Source organism: Bombina bombina, chromosome 5 (genome assembly GCF_027579735.1).
Source record: "Bombina bombina isolate aBomBom1 chromosome 5, aBomBom1.pri, whole genome shotgun sequence".
In the NCBI taxonomy this organism is placed as follows: Eukaryota; Metazoa; Chordata; class Amphibia; order Anura; family Bombinatoridae; genus Bombina; species Bombina bombina.
The window spans coordinates 663,924,576-663,937,370 of NC_069503.1; the positions used below are offsets into that span (position 1 = coordinate 663,924,576).

Genomic DNA, 12,795 nt, shown 5'->3' on the forward strand with positions numbered 1-12,795 from the left:
GATACAGTAGTGAAAGGAAGGGGTTAAGTTCACAAACCCAAATTAGGTGTAAGTGCTATTATCATCTACCCTGTGTGTGAACCAATATGTGTTGATTCTACCCACTAGTAAATATTATGTCCTAGATATTGATATAATATTTAAAACCAACATTAAATTTTAAGTGGGATAATTTTTACATTATTACTACTCCATTATGTGTAGTATTTATATAGGGAAACAATTATGCTAATAAGAGTGACAATTTTCTATTGTCCTCTATAATCCCAGCAATTATTCTGATTTCAGATTTGATTTACTTTACACAGATCTTAATGTTATGTGACTCCAAAATTATGTCCAAGATGGAGTATTGTATGTAATAGCATATTAAGGTGTTTTTTGAGAACAAATTTTCAAAGAACTACATAGTAGTTAGTTTGTTCGTTTAATCCAAATGGCTGTACTGAATTGAACAGATAGATCTTTCTGCCTTGAGTAAGGCCGTTTCCAAGTCTCCACCTTTTTCAATTCCCCAGCATTGTATATCTTCTTGTTTGGAGTTATGGTATTCCAAAAAATGTGTAGCTACACTTGTAAGAGTTTTACCTTCTTCTTTGTCTCTGACTGCATTTTTAATGTTTCTTAGATGTTCCATGTGTCGTGTCCTCAATTTGGCTAATAGTTATGAGATCTTTCAAATTTTTGGAACATCTATAACTTATGGCTGGTTTATCTCCTAAACTAGTCTTCAATGATGGATCTGTCATCAGGATCTCTCAGTGTTTTGATATTATCTCCACAATTTATGAGAGTTGTATGTGAGGATTGTTGGGAATTGGGAATATCCCTGGACAATTCTTGGATGCTGAGTCTTGGAAAAACAAGGATCTTTCGGAATCCCGGGAACAATTATCAAAATAACACACCAGGCAGGTTGTCATTAGCAAATGCTCGTTTATTATGGGTACAGCAGTAAGTTATATAGCCATGGGTACACTCAGGCATCCGATATGTAACAAAATACTATTGGCTAAGCAAATACCCTTATAACCTTATAGCCTTATTTGGTACTTAGCATAACATAATATTTGTTGCAAGAAAGTGAAAGAAAAATGAACATTTGTAGTTACAGAATAATATATGCAACATATAGGTCATGGGATTTTGTGGAAGCACATAATATTGCGAGTGGAGTGGAATGAAAACACATCAGCACACAGCATTACAAGCGGTGTGGAGTGGACAAGTGTAATATGCAACACTACCTGACAATTCCCCTCTTTAGTCATAACAATGACTACCTTAGGGCTAGCGTCTGGGATGGAGTGGGACATTGAGGTATGGTACAGAGGCATGTGTGGACGGTCAAACATGCAGATATTGCGGACAATGGGAATTAGAAGTAGCAGGCTTTGCAGTACACTTAGCAATGCATGAAACAAATATTTTAAAACCACAATAACAGAAAAGGATAAGGAGAGCAATAAAAACAATAATGGTACCAATATTTTTTAGCCAATCTAACAGACCCACACCAGTGAAGAATTTATCCCAGGGGTTATCAATGCCAGAGTTTTTCTTTAATTCAATGGATAATTCTTCTAATTTTTTAATAGCAAGCGTAACCTTTCCTGTGGGTTCTGTGTTATCAGGGATAAACGTATAGCAGGACCCACCAGTTTGGGCATCAATGACTTTACAAACCCTTCCTTTCTCTGCTAAGAGCATATCTAAAGCCATGCGGCTTTGGAATGTCATGTAAGAGGTTGGGCCAAGTTGTTCAGCTATACCCTTAAGGGCATCTCTGGTGTAATTAACAAAACGCTGTTGATTATAAAATATATTATTTATCCAGTAAACATTTTTATTAGCAGTTATGATGGGGAAGATGGATTCAAATTCAGCTTTGACCTGGTCACGGGCCTTAAATTCATCTGGGACCCCACTTGGGACCCCTATAGCGTCTATGTATACATGGGGGTCAAAACTACCTGGGATAGCCTCTCACCATGTACGGTGAGAGGAGGTGGGGTGAGTGTGTGTGTATGTGTTCCCCAAACCACATTTCCCAGACCACTGTCCCTCTAACCTAGTGAGGATTTTCATATCCCCGCAAATCCAATATATGTCACCTAAGGACTGAGTGTGATTTTGAGTGGTGAGATTACTATACTTAGAGCAGTAATTAGATGTGAAGTTACCTAGGAATCTACCCTTACCTTTGCCCCTATAGCAAGTGTAGTTACCAGAATATATAGTAATGCCCTCACCAGGGTGTGGGGTTTTAGTAAGGGTGGGGTATTCCTCTTTCCAGGTGGCACAGGCTGACTGATTGACAAAGGTCTTAGTATAAAGGCTGAGCAAACAGGACTCAGTGCTACTGGGGATGTTAAGGGGGACAGTACCTAAATGGGGGCGGGGATTACCACAGACATAACAATTTGACTTATTATATTGTTTGGCTGAAAAGGCCATCCATTCTAACCAAAGGTTTCGGTCTGAGTAACCTGTTTCTGCGGCCATAGTATCCCTTGGTGAGGGATCAGCTATAGCAACCATAGTTTGTGATTGGGACTGGGATTCAGTTGGGGTTTTGTTGTTAAGTGCAGAGGCAATTTTGCCCCATTTAGAAGAATTAACCATATCTTTGATATGAAATCTACCCTTGGGGGAGCCTGCCCCACCCCTTGCCCATACGGAGAGAATATAAGAGCCACTATCGTATGGACTGGGGTTTTCAATGGTCAAGGTTAGTCTCATACTGTGTCCGGTCCTGCCTGTGTTAAGGCAGGACCCGGACTTGAAAAGGGTCATTCTACTAATTAAGGATTTACCATTTTTATCCTTCCTGTCTAATGCACTCTTGGGTTTATATCCCCAGTCAGGGCCTGGCCCTGTATTCCATCCCACCGATTCCCAATACTTACAGTCCTTGCCCCAATAATTATCCTCTACACAAATATAGATAGACCGGGAAGGGATCTTTTGGTATAAGTTACACTGCCATGGTACAGGGGGGCATGAAACAATGTTACAAAAGTCAAAGGAGTAAGAGGCAACATGGGTGTTGGAAGATTATACCAAAAAGTCGTACGGAAAGGTTGTGTTGTGGTTTGTGTAATGGCCACTTGTGAGGCTGTCATGGTAAGGTACGTGGTCATCTTAATAGGGGATGATCTCTGGGTCCTACGGAGAGCTGGAACGGGTGGTGCTGGCGGAGTTGTTAAGTTCTTGGTTGTGTTTTGTTCCGGGGGTGAGTCAGGGGGAGGGGTGAGGTAATTACAAGCAGGGGCAATAATATGCTGTTCGTCCGGCGTCTCATAATAGCAGGAGGCTATTATCCATGCTGGTACTGCAACCAAGAGCACTGAGGAGAGGAGGAAGAGATACACCAAGCAGGGAGAACCCTGAATAGTGATCATTGTGTTGCGGTTATGTGCTGTGGATATAGATGTTACAGAAGGGACTATGCGACCAACTTCACCCCTCTTTGGACTGGCAGTTGAGGATGATATAGGTGTTACAGAAGGGACTTTGTGAACACTTCACCCCTCTTTAGGCACAATTGTTGTCCTGGATCATTCTGGACGGGCGGTATAGATGTTTCAGAAGGGACTAGACAGCCAGCTTCACCCCTCTTTGGACAGAGCTTTACCCTAGATGCATGGATCCAGATGGGCTCCTGGGCTGTGAGGATGGCAGTACAGGTGATGGCCACAACTTTGGTGGGTGGGCCGTATGGAAATCCTCCTTTCTTTGCTTTATTCAGCTGTCTGATGCACACTGTGTCTCTGACCTTGAAGCTGTGGGTTGGTTCCTGTGAGGGAAGAGGAAAACGAGAAGCCACTTCACCATAGTTTCCATTCAAAACAGAGATCAGTTCATGTACATATCGTTCTCGAATTAAGTCTAAATCACCAGTGACTATGTGTGGGGTCCTGGCCAAGGGGGTGGGGAAAGGTTGACCCATTAAAATCTCAAAATGGGACAGCTGAGTGGATTTGCTTGGGGACATCCATACCTCAGCTAATACTGCAGGTAAATGATCCTGCCATTTGACCCAGTTCCCTCCAGTGGCCTTAAGGAGTTTTTCCTTAATGGTCCGGTTCATTCTTTCTACCACCCCTGAGCTCTGGGGGTGGTATGGTATGTGAAACTTCCATTTTATCTGTAGGTGAGATACCAATTCCTGCAATACCTTACTAACAAAGGCAGGGCCATTGTCTGAGTTAATCTGCAGGGGGCAGCCAAATCGGGGAATGACGTCAGTGCAAAGGTGTTTCACTACTGTTTTTGCATCTTCCCTAGTAGTACGGAAGGCCTAAGGCCAGCGAGAAAATTGGTCAATTATGACCAGTAGGTAAAACTGTTTGGCTCCTGTTTTAGGGATGTGTGTGAAGTCTATCTGTAGGTGAATGAAGGGTGCTGCTGGTGGTGTTAGGTGGTCATGTTTTGCGGGTTTATTGTTGTGTTTGGTTTGGAGACAAGTGATACAACGGTCAATGTAAGATTGTACATGTAACTGTAGGTTTTGTATGCAGAAGTAAGGTTTGATTAACGCTAGAGTGTTGTGGATGCTCAGGTGACTGACACCGTGGGCTTGGGAAATAAAAATAGGTGCACTGGCTTCAGGAATACCAATGATCGTCCCACCTTTCCCCTCTTTTGATTAAAACCCTTGGGGTTTAATTCAAGTTTCTGGGAGACCCAATATTTGATATCGGAGGTGGTGGCAAATTGTTGGAGAGAGGAAGTGAGCACATTGTCGACCAGAGAAGGTGCAATGAGGATGGGGTAAACAGGGTCTTGCAATGGGGATACCTTGGCTGCTTGTTTGGCTACTATGTCAGCTAGTGCATTAACTCTAGCAGCAGGATTGTTAAGGTTAGTGTGCGTGCGGCAGTGTATGACAGCTATTTCTTTTGGGAGTAGGATGGCTTGTAAGAGCTCTGTGATGAGTGTGTTGTGACTAATACCTTTACCGTCGGGGGACTTGAAACCTCTTTGTTTCCAAATCATGCCGAAATCATGTACCACCCCAAAGGCATATCAAGAGTCGGTATAGATATTTACGGAGGCATCAGCAAAAAGTTCACAGGCCCGAGTGAGAGCTATTAATTCAGCTGCTTGAGCGGAATTATGCATGACAGAACCGGACTCAAGGATAATGTCGGGGAGTCGGACCACTGCATATCCTGCAAGGTACGTGTGGTCGTCTGGGCGGCTACATGACCGGTCTACAAAGATATCAGGGACCCCCGGAAGAGGGGTGTCCCAGAGGTCAGGACGGGGGGTTGTGCTGGAGTGGATGAGTGCAATACAGTCATGAAGGGGGAGGTCAGATTGTGTAGGTTATAGTCGATAATGTGGTTTATTTTATCATTTAACTGGGCCGTCTCCGACGACAGTGAATCCCGGGGCGATTCGCCAGATTCACTGAGGTCAAAGTCGACAGTCATGTCACCGTTCCGAGAGATAGTCATCATTATTCCCAGCTTACCCATCAAATCTCGACCTAGGAGATTCAAGGGGCAACCTCGGATGACGTGGAATGAGTGGGACAGGGTGTTGGGAGAGTCGGGTATTTGGACTGTGAGGAGTGGGGTACGGAAGGTAGGAATTGGCACACCAATGATTCCCACAGAGGGATCAGACTCTCGCAAGGGTCCATCGTTAGATTCGCCTTAGATTGTGGAGCAAGTTGCTCCTGTATCCACGAGGAACCATAATTCTGAGCCTTCTATGTTAAGGGTAACATAGGGCTCACAACAATAATGCGATGTAACCTTGGGTAAGAGTAGGGTGCATCCCTCCGGGCCTCGCTATGGCCATTGTATTCTGTGTTGTGGGGGTCAATTGTCATGTCTGGGGGGGTGAATGTGGTTGGTTACTGTCTTTGGGGTGAGAGTTATCCCAGCCCCTACGGGGTGGGTGGGGACATTCATTTTTCCAATGTCCTGTTTCCCCACAATTAAAACAAATGTCCTGATTACCTCTGGCCCCTCTTTGTCTGTTACGTTGTGGTGGAAGTGTATTGTCATTAAACTGGACATATGCACCCTTAACGCCCTTATCAAAACATCCTGCAGCATGACGGGATTCAATAGATGTTAATAATTGTTTTGGGGTCATTGTGGGCCAGTCAGGTATGAGTTGTTTTACCAAAAGGCTGTCAGAGGCTGTCATACATCCTAACATAGTCGGATTCTTTAATATATAGTTAGGTATGTGTACCGAGCACTAAAGTTTATAAAAAGGCCTTAAGCTTACTAACAGATTAGCCTCCTAGCAGGCTAAATAGTAGGTAACAGAATAGGGGGCGATAGTAAGCGCTGAATAGCTTAAAAGGCTGGAAACTAAATTCTGGCGAATAATTTATTCCATATACATTCAAATTAAAATCACAGATAAAATGTTAAAACACAATGTTCATATATAAATACAGTAAAATTCTGTTCATGGATCCATGAAATATTCCAGGAGTTTTGTACCTGGCTACTTTAGTTATACAAAACCTTGAATGTAGCTATCTTCAAAGTTCTTATGTGTGTTTAGGATAGATTAATAAGTCGGTTACCTGACTTTGGCGTTCTAGATATGGTTCTATTGTCAGTGGATGAAAAAAATGTGTGGACTGTGGTTCAGATCAGACCAATGTGATGTGTAACAATAAACAATAAACAATATATCAACTTTCAAATAAACATTAAAATCTCAGCACATGATGGTGTAAAAATATTCGTTCAAACTTCAATATAAAATTAAAAAAATAATGCAATAATCAAAGGCGTGTGAGATCCGTTACCGGACCAAGTGGAGGAGGGGCTGTGAAAGAACGTGACGTTGATGCAAAAAGTAGGTGTTTAACCCCAGAGAAATGTGAATCCACACTAGCGCTAGTGAGAAAAAAAAAAAATTTCAAAAAGAAAAACATATAAAAAATATATATAAAAATAAAGAAATATAGAAAAATATATATATAGTTCAATGTAGATCAATCTTGAACAGATGAAAAAATGTGAGACAGATGAAAATAATGTGAATCTTCAAAAATAAATGGCCGAAACGCGTTGTCCCTAATATACAGTGTTGCACTATTGTTTCTTTTTTTCTCTTTCAGGCTTTTCATCATTTTATATTTTTACATTTTTGTGATATTGACTTTATGAACAACATTTCTATATATACTATATGGACTTCCATCATAGACACTAACAATATCACTTACCAGTTGGTAACTACGACCTCCGGATCTGGCACCTAGGGTGCTGAAGCGGCTCTGTGTTTAGGAGCACCTATATAGAATCTCTGCCAATTTAGACTTTTGCCCATCAAAATTTATATTTGTTTTACGTAATTTTACACTTTTGGATTGCGGATAATTTTGTTTTATTTTTCAAGGGGATTATTCATTTATTTTTGAAGATTCACATTATTTTCATCTGTCTCACATTTTTTCATCTGTTCAAGATTGATCTACATTGAACTATATATCTATTTTTCTATATTTCTTTATTTTTATATATATTTTTTATATGTTTTTCTTTTTGAAATTTTTTTTTTCTCACTAGCGCTAGTGTGGATTCACATTTCTCTGGGGTTAAACACCTACTTTTTGCATCAACGTCACGTTCTTTCACAGCCCCTCCTCCACTTGGTCCGGTAATGGATCTCACACGCCTTTGATTATTGCATTATTTTTTTAATTTTATATTGAAGTTTGAACGAATGTTTTTACACCATCATGTTCTGAGATTTTAATGTTTATTTGAAAGTTGATATATTGTTTATTGTTACACATCACATTGGTCTGATCTGAACCACAGTCCACACATTTTTTTCATCCACTGACAATAGAACCATATCTAGAACGCCAAAGTCAGGTAACCGACTTATTAATCTATCCTAAACACACATAAGAACTTTGAAGATAGCTACATTCAAGGTTTTGTATAACTAAAGTAGCCAGGTACAAAACTCCTGGAATATTTCATGGATTCTTTAATATAGCCATGTCAGCTCCAGAGGATAAGTCTCCTTCCTCTGCCCAACATTTAAAGAATCTTTTAACAAAATCTAAAATTGCCTCACCGGGCTTCTGTTTACATGCTAAAACTGCACTCATGGATTGTCGGGTCTTACTACAGCATAGTATTTCATGCTCTAATTCATGCCACATAGTAGCCCTAGTATCTGGATTTGCTAGACCATATGAGGTAACTGAAGTACTAGCGTCATTTACGTCAATCGTAGTAACTTTAGTCCAATCCCATTTATCGTTTTCATGATAATTGTACAATTTATCAATTATCATTCTAATGTCAGTCTGTGTATACATGGCTCCCTGTAAGTATCGCTTAAGGTGAAGGATACAGGCAGCAGGCTGTCTTAAAGGGTCGGGACAGTCTTTAGTAATATCACTTAATTCACCTGCCGTAAGGGGTTTAATAATCATTTGGTCCCCAGCAATTAAATATGGCATAGTACTTGAAGTACTGGTACCGGGACTAAAGCAGGGGTCTCCCCAGTTTGCGTTAGTGTACTTTTGTACAGGCTGCCGTTGTTGGGTTGATTTATCGCGGACAGGTACGTCCGGAGACTCGGGCATGTCAACACCATGGACTAATACTTGGGGTTCAGGCTCTGGGTCATTTTTAGGAGGTTCCTGGACATTTACATCATCAGGTGCCTCGGCCCCTTGTAGGTTTTGATTAAGGGGAGGGGGTAAATTTTGATTAAGGGGACGTGATCTAGTTGTAGTATAAGCCACAATTATATCATTGTCCTTATGCTTAGTAATACTGGGATATAATCCCGTATATGGTGGTGGTGGGGCTAATGGGGGTGGGGCAGTGGGCATAGTATTTGGGACATGTTTAGGGTAAATTGTGGGGGGGGGCGATAGATTGGGGGTTTAGATTTGTCTATTTTGTGTTTCTTATTGGTGGTGGATTTATATCCATCACAATATTTTAACCAGTATTGGGCTGCTGCGCTCATGTACCGCATGTCCCAATTGGGATCCCCTGTATACCAATTAAATGCTTTCTCATCCCCTAAACATAAACCCTTTAGCATGTCCTTATGAACGTTACAATTGTCACCATCCCTTGGAAATGCAGTACTGGGGTCTATTGACTCTGTCCAGCCAGCCACATTATCCACAAACGGGTCCACCATTGCCCAACCTATATCTTCCTGCCTGGCCACATATTCTTTACATGTTTCTCCCGAAATTTGCTGTTTACTTTGACTAGTCCCCATGATCCTTGGCCAATAATATTATTTGACACACACACACAATCAAAAGGATTTAGCGTCTAATGGAGGCAAGTTCCAACTAATCTGTCACTAACAACAGCTGTTTCATACACAGTTACGTGTAGTCTTCAAAACTGCTTGTTAGGATGAGTATCAGCCCTTAAAGTTAGTTGTTGTCTCCACTAGCTCATGCGATAGTAGACACAGGACTTAAATGCCACTGGCTATCATTTTGCATATAAGTACTTATGTCCTTATAATAGAGTAGCAGCAATAAAATATACAATACATATACAATAAGAAATGGTATGCGATAGTGAATATAGGACACAGGTTTTACCTAGTGTGTCTCTATGTCCTTATAATAGGGTAGCAATAAAGAGTACAATATATACAGCACAAATAACACAGTAGTTACAATATTAAGCGATAGTGAACATTACATACAGGTGTCACTTTCTATCATCCACGTATGTGAATGGGGCGTCTTACACCTGCGTCTACGTACTGATAATAGAATAGCAACAATGAGACAAGAAAAACATATAACACGAATAGCAAGCAACATATAACAAATGGCAAGCAGCATATAACACAAATGGCAAGCAGCATATAACACAAATAGCAAGCAGTAAGATACTGATTTTAACCAAAACTTCAGAGGGCCAAATTATACCTTAACTTTAACTCCGGAGGTCTCCCAAAGACAATTTATCAACACGAGGTCTACCATAGACTAATTCCCCTAAATAAGTGGATTGACCTTAATGGGCTCCCCACAGGGTACAGAAACAAAGTCACAATTTATAGACAAAATTGCTTACCCCATAAGGGGGAGCTCCTGGTCAATCCCACTTCTGACAACAGACTGTTGGGAATTGGGAATATCCCGGGACAATTCTTGGATGCTGAGTCTTGGAAAAACAAGGATCTTTCGGAATCCCGGGAACAATTACCAAAATAACACACCAGGCAGGTTGTCATTAGCAAATGCTTGTTTATTATGGGTACAACAGTAAGTTATATAGCCATGGGTACACTCAGGTATCCGATACGTAACAAAATACTATTGGCTAAGCAAATACCCTTATAACCTTATAGCCTTATTTGGTACTTAGCATAACATAATATTTGTTGCAAGAAAGTGAAAGAAAAATGAATGTTTGTAGTTACAGAATAATATATGCAACATATAGGTCATGGGACTTAGCTCTGAACATTGTGGTTAGGAAACAGGAAGCATCTGTGAAACACAGACAGAGCAGACAGCAAATAATGTTAGCAAAATTACAAGTGTTTTGGAAGCACATAATATTGCGAGTGGAGTGGAATGAAAACACCTCAGCACATACCATTACAAGCGGTGTGGACTGGACAAGTGTAATATGCAACACTACCTGACAAGGATGAGTCTAGGCATATCATTCTTGGTTTTTGTTTTTTTGTAAAGAAGTTCTTGTCTATTGGTTTGTTGAGCTTTTAATTTCTCTCTTTTTGTACTTCTTTTACTATAACCTCTTTCTGTCAATCGTGTTGTTAACTGATTAGCTCGATGTTGGAATGTGCTCTCCTCAATTTCTATGTACCCTCTGATGGTTCCTAGTGCATGTGCACTTAGTGTTGAAATCTGTGGCCGTCTGCTTTCTGTATAAATCAGTCTGGATAGAACCATTGATGTCTTTCTTTAGTGTTAAATCCAGAAAGTTAATGTTACTTTGACAAGTCTCATATGTTAATTTAATATTAAGGTTGTTTTTATTTAATATAATTGTAATAATTCTTCATATGTGCCCTCCCATATAAATAAGATGTTGTCTATATACCTTAACCACATAGGTATCAGGTCTGTATATAGTGTGTTGATATCAGTAAAAACTTCTTCTGCCTCCCACCACCCCAAGAATAAATTTGCATACGTTAGGGTGCATGCTGTGCCCATGGTCGTGCCACTGGTCTGTAGGCAATACTGGTTGTCGAAGGTAAAAAAGTTATTTTTTAATACAAATTCCAATAGTTTTATGATGAAGTTTTCATGCTCTTGGTCCTCTTCCGACTTCTGTTCCAGAAAGTAACGGACAGCTTTATTATTATTTATTGTTTATTATTATTATTTTTATTTTCCACTTTTCAATCTTTCTAAATTCACAGTATTCACATTTGATTTTCAATTTCAAGTTTTTCTTTGTAAATATCTTTTGTATTAGAAAAATTACACCTGATCTATGAGTATAACATAATAATTTCTGTATTCACAGTTTAGGCTCACAGCTTATAACACATTCCCTAGGTATTTGCAATTTATATTTACCAGATCCAACTTTATTTAATGACAGTGGGGCTATGAACCACAATTAATGTAGGGACTAATGGCATCCAAGTTTATATGGAAGCCTATTAGGGAACTTATACCAGACAGTAACATGAATATAACATCATTGAAATACAACTGATCCTAACTATTTTACAGAAATCTAATTATTTTATGGAAGTAAACTATCCTGATAGTACAGTAAAGAATGCGTAAATAATAATATGTATATAGTACAATAAGATTAACAGCTCATTGGGTCTAAAATAACATTATAATAAGTATGTGGTGTACATAAATAAGATCTAATACACAATTTTTTATGGATACAGAATGTTCATCAAGTCTATATAATATAATAACCTAGATGTTGAGTTACAAATAAAGGGCAGTATTTTTAATTATTTACAAAGGCTTCTTTATATTGTGATAAGCATTTGTAACAGTACAGTATATATATATATATGATCATGATGTTATGATTTACAATCAGGTATACGGAGTAAAAAAAGAAATCCATCTTAAATTATATTGCACTTGAATTATCGTAATCCACCTTAAATTGTCCAAAACATACGCAACAAATATCCAATTATGGGACAACTTTATTTTTGATGGACAGCAATATCCTCCTATCAGAATTAAATAGAGGCAGAACTTCCGGTCAATACCGGGTTTATATTCCCACAGTACGGGCAGCTTGCCGCTTTTGATAAAGCCCAGAGGGGCGAAACGCATCAGGAAGCTTATTAAGAGCTTATGGAGGCTCTCTTTTATTGGGACAGGAGTTGTGAATAGTATAGCATTGGAGTTGATATAATATTTATATTACAATTGTCAGGACAATTGTCTGGGAAAATTCACCATTTTGATATTGCATATTAATCACATACTGTATGTATGTGCTATATAATATAGGGGTAAAATTGTCCATGTGTATTCACTTATAGATTCAGGTACACATACACATACACATACAGTATATATTATTTATCAGTATTAATATGCAGCTATTAGCCAGTGTTGTTTGTCAGTATATAATTGCTTACTGTGAAGTTTTTGTACTTTATCAAAATAATTCATGTTTAGTTACTATGATATTCAAGGTCCCTGACATAGCTGCATGATTCCTATCATTATATTACTGGTATAAATATCCCCAAATATCCCCATGTTTGTCATACATGGTTCCAGTAAGTCTATTTTTCTATAAACATTAGTGGGGTTCAACCTTGGTTAATGGT

At 39.3% G+C, this 12,795-nt stretch overlaps 1 long non-coding RNA gene across 1 annotated transcript in view; it reads right to left on the reverse strand.

Annotated features, from left to right (window-relative positions):
- Positions 1–916: 916 nt before the first annotated feature.
- The window catches only part of LOC128659462 (uncharacterized), a 64,750-nt gene continuing 52,871 nt past the window's right edge, over positions 917–12,795 (reverse strand). Inside the window, exon 2 of the long non-coding RNA XR_008402397.1 lies at positions 917–3,799. This is a non-coding gene — a long non-coding RNA (uncharacterized LOC128659462). The remainder of the gene's footprint in view (positions 3,800–12,795) is intronic.